The 12,753-nt window shown below is 40.8% G+C and overlaps 1 protein-coding gene across 2 annotated transcripts in view; it reads right to left on the minus strand.

Annotated features, from left to right (window-relative positions):
• Positions 1 to 12,415, minus strand: part of IL1RL1 (interleukin 1 receptor like 1) — a 34,489-nt gene extending 22,074 nt beyond the window's left edge. For both annotated transcript variants that reach the window (XM_025353794.1, XM_025353795.1), the window contains exon 1: positions 12,294 to 12,415. The gene's annotated coding sequence lies outside the window, so the exon portion shown is untranslated. The remainder of the gene's footprint in view (positions 1 to 12,293) is intronic.
• Positions 12,416 to 12,753: the final 338 nt, after the last annotated feature.

Raw genomic sequence — 12,753 nt, forward strand, 5'->3', positions numbered from 1 at the left:
GGGTACTTAGAATGGAAGATGAAGGGTGGCAATTACTTACAAAAGAGTATGAGAGAGATGTGTGGAATGTGTCAATTGAGATGATGGTTTCAGAGGTGCCATGTGTGGATATTTGTACCCTCCTCACCTCATGTTGAAACAGATCCCCAATATTGAAGGTGAGGCTTAAGGGGGAGTGTTTGGGTCATGAGAGTGGATCCTTCATGAATAGATTAATTCCCTTCCTCAATCCCCTCCCTTGGTAGTAAGTGAGTACTCACTCTATTAATTTCCATGGGAACTGGCTGTTAAAAAGAACTTGGCACTCCCCCACCCCTTGCTGCTTCTCTCCCATGTGATCTCTGCACATGCCAGCTCCCCTTAACCTTCCACCAGGATTGGAAGCAACCTGAGGTCCTCACCAGATGCAGATGCCCAGTCTTGAACTTTGCAGCCATTAAAATCATGAGCCAAATAAACTTTTTCTTAATAAATTACCCAGCCTCAGGTATTACTTTATAGCAATACAAAACAAAGACAATAGAGTATACATGTATCAAAACTTATTGAACTTTACACTTAAAAATGTGTGTATTTTAGTGTATATAAATTATATACACTATATATATATATAAAAAACTTAACAGAAAGTTAAAGAACATCTACAGTATGACTCAATAACTTCCCCCCTTACCCAAGAGAATTAACAAACATATCCACAAAACACTTGTAAAAGAATATTCGTAAATGCCATATTCATAATACCAAAAATTAAAAACAATCCAAATGTCTAACAGGAGAATGGATCCTTATTTTTTTAATGTAAACTACTCAGCAATGAAAAGGAAGGAAATAGTGATATAATCACAGGATGACTCTCAAAAACAGCATGTTCTGTAACTCTGAGTTTGTTTCAAAACAAAAAAAAAATAAAGTCTTGCTCCCGAAAAAGTATGTTAAGCAGAAGAAACTAAACACAGAAGACTACATATTGTATATCATACTATAGGAAGCCCAACAATAGGGAAATTATAATCTATCATGCTGGAAACCAGAGAGTATGTGGAAATTTGATTGGAAAGGGGTGAGGGCAACTCTCTGCGAAGAAGAAATGCTGTTCTGTGCTGTAGGGATAATTATAGGGATGATGATACATGGTGGATATGATTGCCGAATCTCATTCAACGCTTTTAATTGAATATTAGTTGTTTCTCAAAGTAAAAGAGTAGAAAATCATATTCTCCCATTATGTAATAGGAAGAGCACTGTATTGAAGTCGGGAGACCCAGATTCATTTCTGGGGTCTGTCACAACATGATAAATCTCCACTGGAGGCCTTGCCAATATTTTATCATCAAGCTCCTCATAATAAGCCAGCTGTAGAGGAAATGGTTCCTTTTCAAAAATTATTCATAGGACAAGTTGTCCTGTGAATAATTCTGGTTTTGATCATTTTTCCCTCAAAACCTTTAGCTAAGTTTCCCCTCTCAATTTATTGCCATTTTTTCCATGTAAGATTAAGGGCAATGGGACAGGCAACACAAAAGCATGAAGGACAGCCAGAAGGACAGCACTGTGGAATGTGAGCAGCTGAAGGCCTGAAGAGCAAAGACTGAGGTTTCCCAAAGAAGAAGGAATTCTGCCTCAAGACTGCAACACAGAAATCCCGCCTGAAATTCCAACTGGCTACCCTATGGAATTCAGAGTCAAGACTACACAACACCAACTCTTATCTGAATTTCCGGTCTGCCAGCCTGCCTTGTATCCTTTAGATTGCCAAGCCCCACAATCTCATGAGTCAATTCCTTAAAATAGACAGAGTATAGATAGATTAGGTAGATACATAGATAGATAATCTCCTACTAGTTCTGTTTCTCTGGAGAACTCTAAGACAGCACGTACCAATGACAAGACTCATCAGACTAGTTGTTTGACTTTGGACTGTTTTAAATGTAATTATAGTGAACCACACAATAATTTTTTACCTTGACCACTTAAGAATGATTTAATTTTCCTCTTAATCTCCATCATCTCAAATTTACTATGTATTGCTGATATTTCTGTGAAACAATTTCACTTGTGTTTTCTACAATTTCCTTTGCTTGGAAGATTTATGATTCCTTGGTGATTTTGATAGGTTTGAGAGAGAGACTGGGTCATCTACCACCACTGTGCTTCCTCCAGTAAATTCATGTTTGCAGCCTTAAATGTAGATGCATCAAGTAATTATTCAGACCATAAAATATCAGGAGGGTCGGGGGCAGTGGCTATTGACTCATCAGTGGTAAGGATGTCAGTGTTCTAACATCTAACATGGCTGCACATACTGACACTGCATCAACTGGGCTTAGAAAAGCAAATACTGAACCCAAACAACCAGTTGTTCTGCATCAACTGAGCTTAGAAAAGCAGAATACTGAACCTAGACAACCAGTGAGGGTTGTTCTGTTCATGCCAATCACTGCTCCTGTTGCTAGGGATACAGCAATGCACCACACAGAACAAAGGGAAACAAAAAAACACTTGCCCTTGTGGAATTTATGTCCTACAGGAGAAGGACAGCAAGTAACATAAAGAAATAAAAATAGTTATAAAAGATTTTAAAGTGTGATCCACTTAAGGAGAAAAATACAGCAGAAGGAGAGCAATTTTAGGCCAGATGACCTGGGAAGGCCAACTAGGAAGGAGACATTTAATAAACAGCCCAGGTTGAAGGGGCAGGCAGCATTAAAGCCCTGTCATGGAGACAAGCCCAGTGTGTCCAAGGGTCAGCTGGGAAGCCATGTGGCCCAAAGGGCATAAAGAACTCCACAGCAGTGAGAGCTGATTGGAGAGGGGTAGAGACTAGATTGCGAGTGAGTCACCCTGAGCACCTTGGCTTTTATTCAGTGTGATGACGACCACTGGAGTGTTTCAAGCTGAGGAGTGACATGACCTCTAACTCGACGTAGGTATTAAACACTGTGAGTGTGAAAATACTCTTAAGAATGACAAGGGATGAGGTATCCGGGTGAGACAGAGACGGTGGCTACGACCAGGGCAGGGAAGTGCAGGTGGTGAGACGTGGTTGGGATGCAGATAGATTTTGAGGGTAGAACTAGTAGGACTTCTTAAAATATTGGGGGAAACCAGCCCCCGATAATTCAACGTAGCTTCTTTTCTATTTTCCCTAAGTGTCGGCCGGTCTGAGAAATAAAAGGAAAGAGGAGTACAAAGAGAGAAATTTTAAAGCTGCGTGTCCAGGGTAGACATTACATGTCGGCAGGTTCGGTGATGCCCCCTGAGCTGTAAAACCAGCAAGTTTTTATTAGCAATTTTCAAAGCAGAAGGAGTGTACAAATAGGGTGTGGGTCACAGAGATCACATGCTTCACGGGCAATAAAATATCACAAGGCAAGTGGGCAGGGCAAGGTCACAAGGCCAGGGTGAAACTAGAATTACTAATGAGGTTCCCGGTCTCGCTGTGCATGCATTGTCATTGATAAACATCTTAGCAGGGTTCAAGAGCAGAGAATTGGTCTGACTAGAATTCGCCAGGCTGGAATTTCCTAATCCTAGCAAGCCTGTGGGGACTGCAGGAGGCCAGGGCATGTTTCATCCCTTATCTGCAACTGCATAAGGCAGACACCCCCAGAGCAGCCATTTTAGAGGATGCCCTGGGAATGCATTCATTTCCCGGGACTGTTAATTATTAATATTCCTTACTGGGGAAAGAATTCAGCAATATTTCTCTTACCCGTTTTTGGTAATAAGAGAAATATGGCTCTGTTCTGCCCAGCCCACAGGCAGCCAGATTTTAAGGTTATCTCCCTTGTTCCCTGAAAATCACTGTTAACCTATTCTTAAGGTGCCCAGATTTCATATTGTTCAAACACACATGCTTTACAAACAATTTGTGCAGTGAACACAATCATCACAGGGTCCTGAGGCGACATACATCCTCAGTTTATGAAGATGATGGGATTAAGAGATTAAAGACAGGCATAGGAAATTATAAGAGAAATGATTGAGGAAGCGATAAATGTCCATGAAATCTTCACAATTTATGTTCTTCTTCTGTCACAGTTTCAACAGGTCCCTCCACTTAGGGTCCCTGACTTCCTGCAACATTGATGGACAGGATATGAGAGCAGTCAAGAGAGGTCTGGGGCCCTGAGTAACTGGTCAAATAGGGTTGCTAGTTAATGAATGAGGAAATGGTAGGTGGTGTAGGTTTTAGAGTAGGATTACACTAGTTTTGGCCATATGCAGCTTGACACCGCATTAGACACAAAACTGGAGATGTGAACTCATCGGTAGGATGAATATTTCCTTCTGAAATTTAGGAGACATATTGGGCTAGAGATATAAATTTGGGATATGTCAGTGTATAAATGAAATTAAACCCATGAGACCAGGTGAGATCTTCAAAAGAGTGGAAGTAGCTAGGCCATGAGGGCACAATAGAGCAACTTTTGATTTTCACTGTAAAACATCCCAGAGAATAAGTGTTCATCCTTCCCTGAAGGACGAATTTGGATCTCTACGTCCAACACTGCAGACGTGGTGAGCATCTGGCATGAAGTGACCCTGAGTTCTGACCCAGGTCAGCTGCACTGCCCCCATCAGCTTAAAGATGACACTGGGGTAAACACAAACCAAAGCTGTGTGAGAAGGCATTGTATAGGCACCAAACATGTTTTTGCTTTTTTCCCCACCATGGGGTAAAAGAAAATAATTCAGGACAAAACCTAACCCACAGATATTAAGACATTTTTGTTTTGAAGGTCTTCTTATAGTTTATTAAAAGGTAACAGAAAGAGAATAAAGAAAAGTTTTTTTAAAAAAATGCAAAAGAAAGGGCTGGGCATGATGGTTCACACCAGTAATCCCAGCACTTTGGGAGGCTGAGATGGGAGGACTGCTGGAGCCCAGGAGTTCAAGATTAGCCTGGGCAACATAGTAAGTCCCCATCTCTACAAAAAATTTAAAAATTAGTCTGGCATGGTGGCACATGCCTGTGGTCCCAGCTGCTTGGGAGGCTGAGGCAAGAGGACCACTTGAGCCTGGGAGGTCAAGGATGCAATGAGCCATGATCATGTCACTGCACTCTAGCCTGGATGACAGAGTGAGATCTTGTCTCAAAAAAAAAAATAAAAGAAAGATAAAAAAGATACTGATGATGCACCCCAAAATTCTATAAGGGCAGAAATCCAGCCTTATGGCCTGCTGGATCACTGTAAGCACCTAGCATACTAGCTGACACTGAGTTGGTGGTTAATAAATACTTGGTAATTGTTTGAAAAACACAACTCATAAATCCACACCTACATGTACATTTTATCCCCTGATCAAATGTATTTAAGTGTGAAGGCTAATATTTACTTTTCATTTTGTTGCATCCCCCTTTCTTTTCTGTTCCTCTTCTGTGACTGCACTGCATAACAGTTGTTCTCATTGACAATATTTGTATCTAAAAAAAATTGTTCCATCAAAGCATATTTGTTAAGAGAAAGAGTTGAATCTTAGCTAGCAGAGGCAGTTGGTTACTCATCACTAGCAAAGGGGAGGGAGATATATTTGTGATTACACAGCATTTGTGTTTTCAAAATGTGTCCTATGGACAGTCACTTCAGGATATTTTAATTGACTTCTCAGTTAAAAAAAAAAAAAAAAGTGTAAGAAATGTACAGCCAAACACATTGAACTAAGTTCTATTCCCAAAGGACCTTTGAAACCTTTTAATAAGCAGATATTTCTAACCACCAGGAAGATATAGCCTGCTGAGTTTTCTGAGCTGATTTACTTAATTTTTAACTCTTTTATCTTAGAATCTCTTGTTTGTTTTGCTTTGTTTGTTGTTTTGCAATAACATTATAGAATTTGAATCCACTTTGGAAACATTGCATTGTTTCTTTAAATTTCAATTTTGTTAATAATTAGTTTAAATTATGATGTCTTTATGCTGTTGTCAATATCACCAATTACCACCATGTTGCTTAGGAATCCTCAGTCCTGCATCTTCCCCTTACCTTGAGCTATAAGCAGCCTCTGTCAAAGTGGCACAATTCCTCCAACATCTTTCTTCAGGACCCACAAGCTACTGCTTCACATCTCCTCTTCTCTCCACCACCTCAAGTTTCAGTCCTTGAAGCACTTTTCTTTTCTCTCCACACTCACTCCCCACATTATGTCATCCAGTTAACTGGTTTGAAACACCATCTCTATACTGATTACACTCTTGCAGTTACACCTGCCATCCACACTTTTCCTCTGAACTTCAGGTTCACACGTCCACCTGCTGACTCGACGTCTTCACTTGTCTATATTCCAGACATTACAAAATTAACCTAACCAAGAATGACTCCCTTTTCTTCCTCCCAAAATCTGCTCTTCCAACCATCGTTTTCATCTTGGTTGATGGCAACGTCATCTTTTTTCAGCTGCACAGATCAAAATCCTTGGAGGCATCCTTATACCTCTCTTTCTCTGGCACATCACTCTCAAGTCACCAGTAAGTCCCAGTGAACCTACTTTCCAAATACAGCCAGAACTCAGCCATGTGAGCACTTCTCATGGCCATCTCTGCTGATCCAAGCCACCACCATTGCACTGGTCCTTCCCTTGTCCCCTGTAATTGATTTTCAAAACAGAAGCCAGAGTGATCCTTTCAAATTACTCTTCTCCTCAAACCTCTGCTTTACCCAACAAAAGCCAAATTGCTTGCAATGAACAAGAAGACCCTCTAGGGGTCTGCCACCCCTCCCCTCTCTAATTTACATCCTGCTACAACCCAATCTTAACTCCACAACACGTGCACTTTTGTCCTTCCTGTTGCTTGGCCTCCCGAGCCTGCTCCCACCTCAAGGTGTTGCACCAACTGTTTACCCTCTCTTGCATTTTCTTCCTCCAGGTGACTGTGTGATTCACTCGCTCACTTTCTTAATGAGGTCTGTTCTCCCCAACCCTTTGACCAACTAATCCTGTGCTCCCAATCTTCCTAACTCTGCTTGATTGTTTTTCCTCCATGGCATTTATAACTTGCAACACACTGAATACCTGACTTAAACATCATGTATATTTCCCGTTTTGTTCATTCATGTTTCCCCTCGGAGATCCTCAATAAATACATATTGAATTAAAAATAAATGAATGGTCTATGGTTGAGTTTATGTGAGGATCAAGTTTCTCTCTAAATGTATGTTTACTGAAATCAAATCCTTTTTTAAATTTTTATAATAGCTATGAGAAAATTTTTATAATAAGTTAAAAATCTATGAAGTAATTTACATACTGAGTTTGTTCTCATTTTATGTGAAAAAAAATCACAAAATTGTATTTACTCATCAACTACTACTTTGTAAAGCTATACATGGGAGAAAGTCTAATAGGGAACATAGAACATTAATCAGCTTTGTTGTATTAAAGGAGTGAGTTTACGAATTACATTTTTTATTATTCTTAAACTACCTGTAAGAGTGTAATATTGTTTGGGTACTTACAGTGCATTTTAAAATGTATTTTGCTGAAACATTTTAATTTTAAAGAAATTGCTCTGATTTTAAAATATTGCCTTTATAAGCAGCTAAGTGTACATGAAAACATCATTCAATGGAAAATAATAAAAGAAGACATGGAAATAATACAAGTACTGAGAGAGTTGTACAATTTCAGAATGCTTTGAATCAATCAAATTTCTAAGTTGATCCATCATTGTACTGGAAGTTTGACACTCAATCAGAATCAACTTTGCCAATTACAAAGAACTCTTCTTTGGAATTTTGGTTTCTAAGGGTCACACTTTTTGCAATATAATAGTTTGTCTCTTAAATAGTCTGTATCTACTACTAATAAATAGTAGCTGGGTATCCATATTATGTAACAGAAGGGAAATGAAATTGTACATTTTTTTAGGTAATTCTGGGAAATTTTTACATAATTTTAGATAAATCTCCTGGTAATTCTGAAATACCATTGTGGTTGAAAATGGGCTATATTGAAAGGTTTAATTGCTTTAAAAAAAAAATTAAACTCTCACTTCTCTTCCAAGTTGCTGCAAGATGAAATGCTCCTTTCTTTGTCTACGTTGTTCTCCCCTTCTCTGAAGAAGGAAATTCTATCATAGGACCTAGGAACCTGAGCAACTGTGTTACTTATTTTAGATCCTTGGTCATTCTAGATTTTCTCAGGTTCAGCGAGAGAATATCTATGCCCACCAGATTACATAAAAAGTATGAGATGTGGTTTGGGAAATAGGATGAAGACTTATAAACTGGAATTCGGGATGTGGTTTATGGAAAGTCTTAAGGTAAATGAGCATATCTCAACTCAGGGACAGACAAGTCTTAGCAGCTCTCCTCTTATCAAACAAATCTTATTTCCATTTTCTTTCCATTTTTCTGTGCTCAAGACATGATTAGCTAACTGCAGAGACATGCCAAAGACAATCAAATCCTTTTTTATGTGAATATCAGATTTAAGAATGCTTTCCTCATAAGGGTGAAACTAGAAATCAGAGGTGAGTGAATTAGCCCTGGATCTGACCCAGCGACCAGAGGCACAAACCATCACTGGCAGATTGAGATATGGGGAGGATGAAAGTGGCAGCAAACAGCCTGAAGACAAAGAAAATGGAAAAACCAAAAGGAGCCATGTTTACATTAGACCTCTAATTTCCTGAAAATACTCCCTTAATGAAAGCAGGAGCCAAACCCACTTTAAGTAATTCATTTGGTTGCTATGATTGAGGAATGTGTTAGTTTCAAAAATCTTAATGTAGATTATTTTTGAAAAGGTTGTTCACTTTGCATGGGGACTAGTTTTCTAGATAATTCCTCTAAAGGGTGATTTTTCCGGTGTCTTCAGAGTTTGTGTGTACGTTTGTAATCTGGCACAGACTACTCAGGGAGCATAAAGCAGCTCAGATTTCCAGAAACCACTACTCAAGAAAAAAAGGCGAAATGAAAAGAAAGTAATTTTGAACATTACAACCCCAAATCAAACAAGGTTTTGCTCAAGAAGAAAAAAACGATGAGGGAATTCCTCACTAAAGTCTCGGTCTTTACCCATAAGTTCACTGTTCCTAAAGAGTCATGAAATCCAAGAAAACTTGTCCTCAACATGGGCATCAAGAGACTCTGATTTTCTTTATAGTTTGAGGTCTCTGCTCAGATGGTGAATCAAAGACATTCAGCTATAGTGTGGGGTTCTTTCAGCCAAGCTTGCAGCAAAAGGTACATGATATTTTCTGATCGTAACACCCCAGAGTGAAGAGGAATTACAGAAATGCTGACTGGTCCTGTGGGTGGACAGGGAGAGTGGAGATTGGGGAGGATGACTAGCAACCCCAGGGGCATCGACATCATCCCATTCCTTTTCCCCATGGCATACACCCCCATTCAGGGAGCCTCAGTTGGGTGGCAGTGGGGCTGAGAGGGCAGAGGCCCCATTACTCAATGACTCTGACCTCAGACACTCCATCACACTTTGACTGCAAGGCTCCCGAGAGGAAGGCATGGGATGTGTGGAATCCTCATTAGGGGAAAAATGTCAGACTGGCAGTACCAAGGGAAAGCAAAGAGAGAAAGCAGGTAAACTGTCAGTCTGCCTTTCTTCATGGCCCAGGACACAGAGCTCTTCTGAGCAAATAACTCACAGTCTTCTTGCACCCAACTATCACCAAACACCTGCAAGTTAGCTCACTACAACCTTGGCATTATCAGTACTGCACATAGCACCCTGGAGCCCAGGAACTATCCTATAAATATCCAGCAAGCCTTTGTTTCTTTGCAGTCAGCTCCTCTCTGGCTGTGCTGCCCGTTGCAACCTTGTAATGTATTTTCATACTTTCTCTAATAAATCTGCCTTTCTTTATCTACAACTGTCTTAGTAAATTATTTTACCCCTGTACCACCAGCCCAGATAGTTGTCGCTCACCTATGACAGGGAAGTATTCATTCCAATCATAGAATGAGCTTAAAATTGGCCCCTCATATCCACACTTAAGTCATGTTTAACTAAGTTGTCACAGACAAAAGTGGTCTTAGATAGGATCTGCAGTTGTTGAAATTAAAGACTACCCACCCACCTGATAGGTTATCAAGTCTTCTCTAAATCTCAGTTACATCTTGGTGGACACCATCTTTATTCTGTGTTTTTCCATTAGGACAGCATCCCCTTCTACCCAGGGCTCAGTCACACCCAACTCCAGAGCCAATCCCACAGACTCAGCCCAGCCACACACATGCCCAGGTTTAGTCTTGCTGTAGGGAGCCTGGGGCCCTCACCAGCGCTGGTTGGAAGTACGGGATTAGAGTCAGCAAGGACTTGGTTTCATCCCTACTTCACAGCACTATCATAAGAATGGCAGGATATGGTGTGTGGAAAGTGCTTGGCTCAGGGTCTAGCACATAGTCTCCGTAAATGTTGATTGCTGCTGCTGCTATGTTATTTCAAGTGTACTAAGGACAAATACAACCCAGACAAGTTGGAGCCATCCTACCCTTGGCCCACAATATTTTAAAGATGTTTCTGTCATCACCCCATTTCTCCATTCTCCTCTGTGTCTGAGCCAAGGCCTCAGCCTCTATTCAGAATCCAGATGCCCTGCCTAGCTAGCCCTTTCCCTTTTCTCTTGGAACTGGACTCTTGGTTCCTGTTAGATTTTTGTTCTAGGACCAGAGGGATCTTTTCCACCAACCTGTAGTAGGACCCTACTGCACATGCACGCACATGCGCACACACACACACACTCATGCAGACGCACATGCATACTCCCACAATGGTGGCATCGCCAGTGTTGGAAGACTCTTGCACTGTATCCCCCCAACCAGACTTCATTTGCCCTTAGACATGGATGTCAGCCTGGCTCAAAGTCATCACCGGAATCCCTGGGGGGCTCTCCTTTGCAGCTGTCTGCCTCTGCACTCTCAGAAAACCAGGAAGTATGGAGGGATGGGCAGAGAAATATAAACCCTTGTGATTATAGGACAAATATTTTAAAGGACATAGATGAAGAGAGTTCTCCTAGAGGAAAAACAGGTATCTGAAAACCGAAGACATTCCAGATACACTTGAGCTATACGGCCACATCTCCAAACACAGAGGCACCCAAGTAGAAAAGTAACTTGGAATCAATCTCCTCATCTAAACAATGCATTCAAGAACAGAGAGAACCCCAGGTCCTGCTGGGGATCCTGTAACATTCACATCAGCAGTGCCAGCAGCCTATCTACAGGGCACAGAGATCAAAGTTCCCCAAGCGGGGAAGGAAAAAATTAAGGACAATGATGAGGTCTGACAACATTAAGTGCTGAGTGCTGCCTGAGTAATGCACTAAACCCTTACACCCGGTTAACCTTCAGAAACTCTGATCATGATGTTAGTACGAATATGCTAGTTACCTCTTTGTAAGCAAGGAATTCAAGATTTAAAGACGTAGATGAGTTGCCTAATGTTATGTAACAAGTAAGTGTAAGAGCAGAGATTAAATGCAGATCTGCATTAGTCCAGAGCCTTCTGTCTCCAACACTATGCATGGAATAGCCAAAATGAGATAATCATGTCCATAATGGTATTCAGAAACGATGGCACATGAAGAGTTTGGCCTCAGAATCTGGCAGGAGAATGGTTATAGCCAGACAGAAATATGCCTCCCACTTTCTTATGCCTGGAAGAAATTATAAGGAAAAACTGACATTCAGTGGATAAGGCTTTGGGGGCCAGTTCTGCCATGTCGACCTCTGCAACCCTCTGTTGAGTAGCCTTCAGAGAAAAGAAGAACGGAGCCACCAAGCAGAGGATCAAAGCAGGCAGCCGCAACAAACTTGATCTTACATCAGTCATTCACTCCCCACCCTTCCGGAAACAATGGCCCTCATTCAGGAGGGCCTTCTCATATCTGCATATCCACCCCGCTCATGTCCCTTCTCTATTTCCTTCTTGCAGATGGCTACGATCCTGCTTCCTCACCCCTTTGGTCAGCAACTTCTTGCTTCATTAGTTTCGTTTTTTTCCTTCATCTCCATCTGAGTAGATTACACTGCTGGATTTTGTGGATTTCAGAAAGAATAACTCCAGAATAAGAGCACTCTATGTGTATACTGCAAAGCTCCCATCCTTTCTTACCCTCAACCAGGTCTTTTCCAACACGTGAGACCAAAGTCCCGTATTACACAAATAAGATTTCAAGGGATTTCATCAATCTGTACCATGATTTTCCCATTGGTAATACTACTTTTCTCACAAGCAAAATTGATAACAGTGATTATTATTAACCTCAATTTTGTTCCCTTTGAGATAAAAGTACTTTTGAAAAACACCCCAAAGGCACTTACCCTCATTGGGTTGTACTTGAGTTCTTTCTTCCTCAACTGTCTGCGCACAGTCTCATAACTCGGGAAGCCAATTTCTCTAACAACTTTAGAGCTTTACTAAGTGCAACAGCCGCCCTCTATTTAAAAACCTCCCATTTTCTTTTTCAGTTAAGAGACAGGAACCAGGTTACTGATAAGCTGAACCCGAAGATCACACTGTTAACAAATGTTAACTGCAGTTTTCACCACATTCTCCTCTACTTGAAAAATCTTTGATGAAGTTCTATTTCCAATTTTTACCTTATCTCTATAGATGGTTACATTTTGTCTTAACTATATTTTGCCTTCCTCGTGAGTGACTTTCTCAGCAAAACCTCCCCAACTCCATGTAGGTGGCAGGTCACTCATTTCCCTTAAAGCGAGCTGTGTAGTTGTAACTTCCCTATGGTCACATTTCTAAGAACAACAATGTCAATTTCTG

The sequence above is a fragment of the Theropithecus gelada genome, chromosome 13 (assembly GCF_003255815.1).
Source record: "Theropithecus gelada isolate Dixy chromosome 13, Tgel_1.0, whole genome shotgun sequence".
NCBI lineage: Eukaryota > Metazoa > Chordata > Mammalia > Primates > Cercopithecidae > Theropithecus > Theropithecus gelada.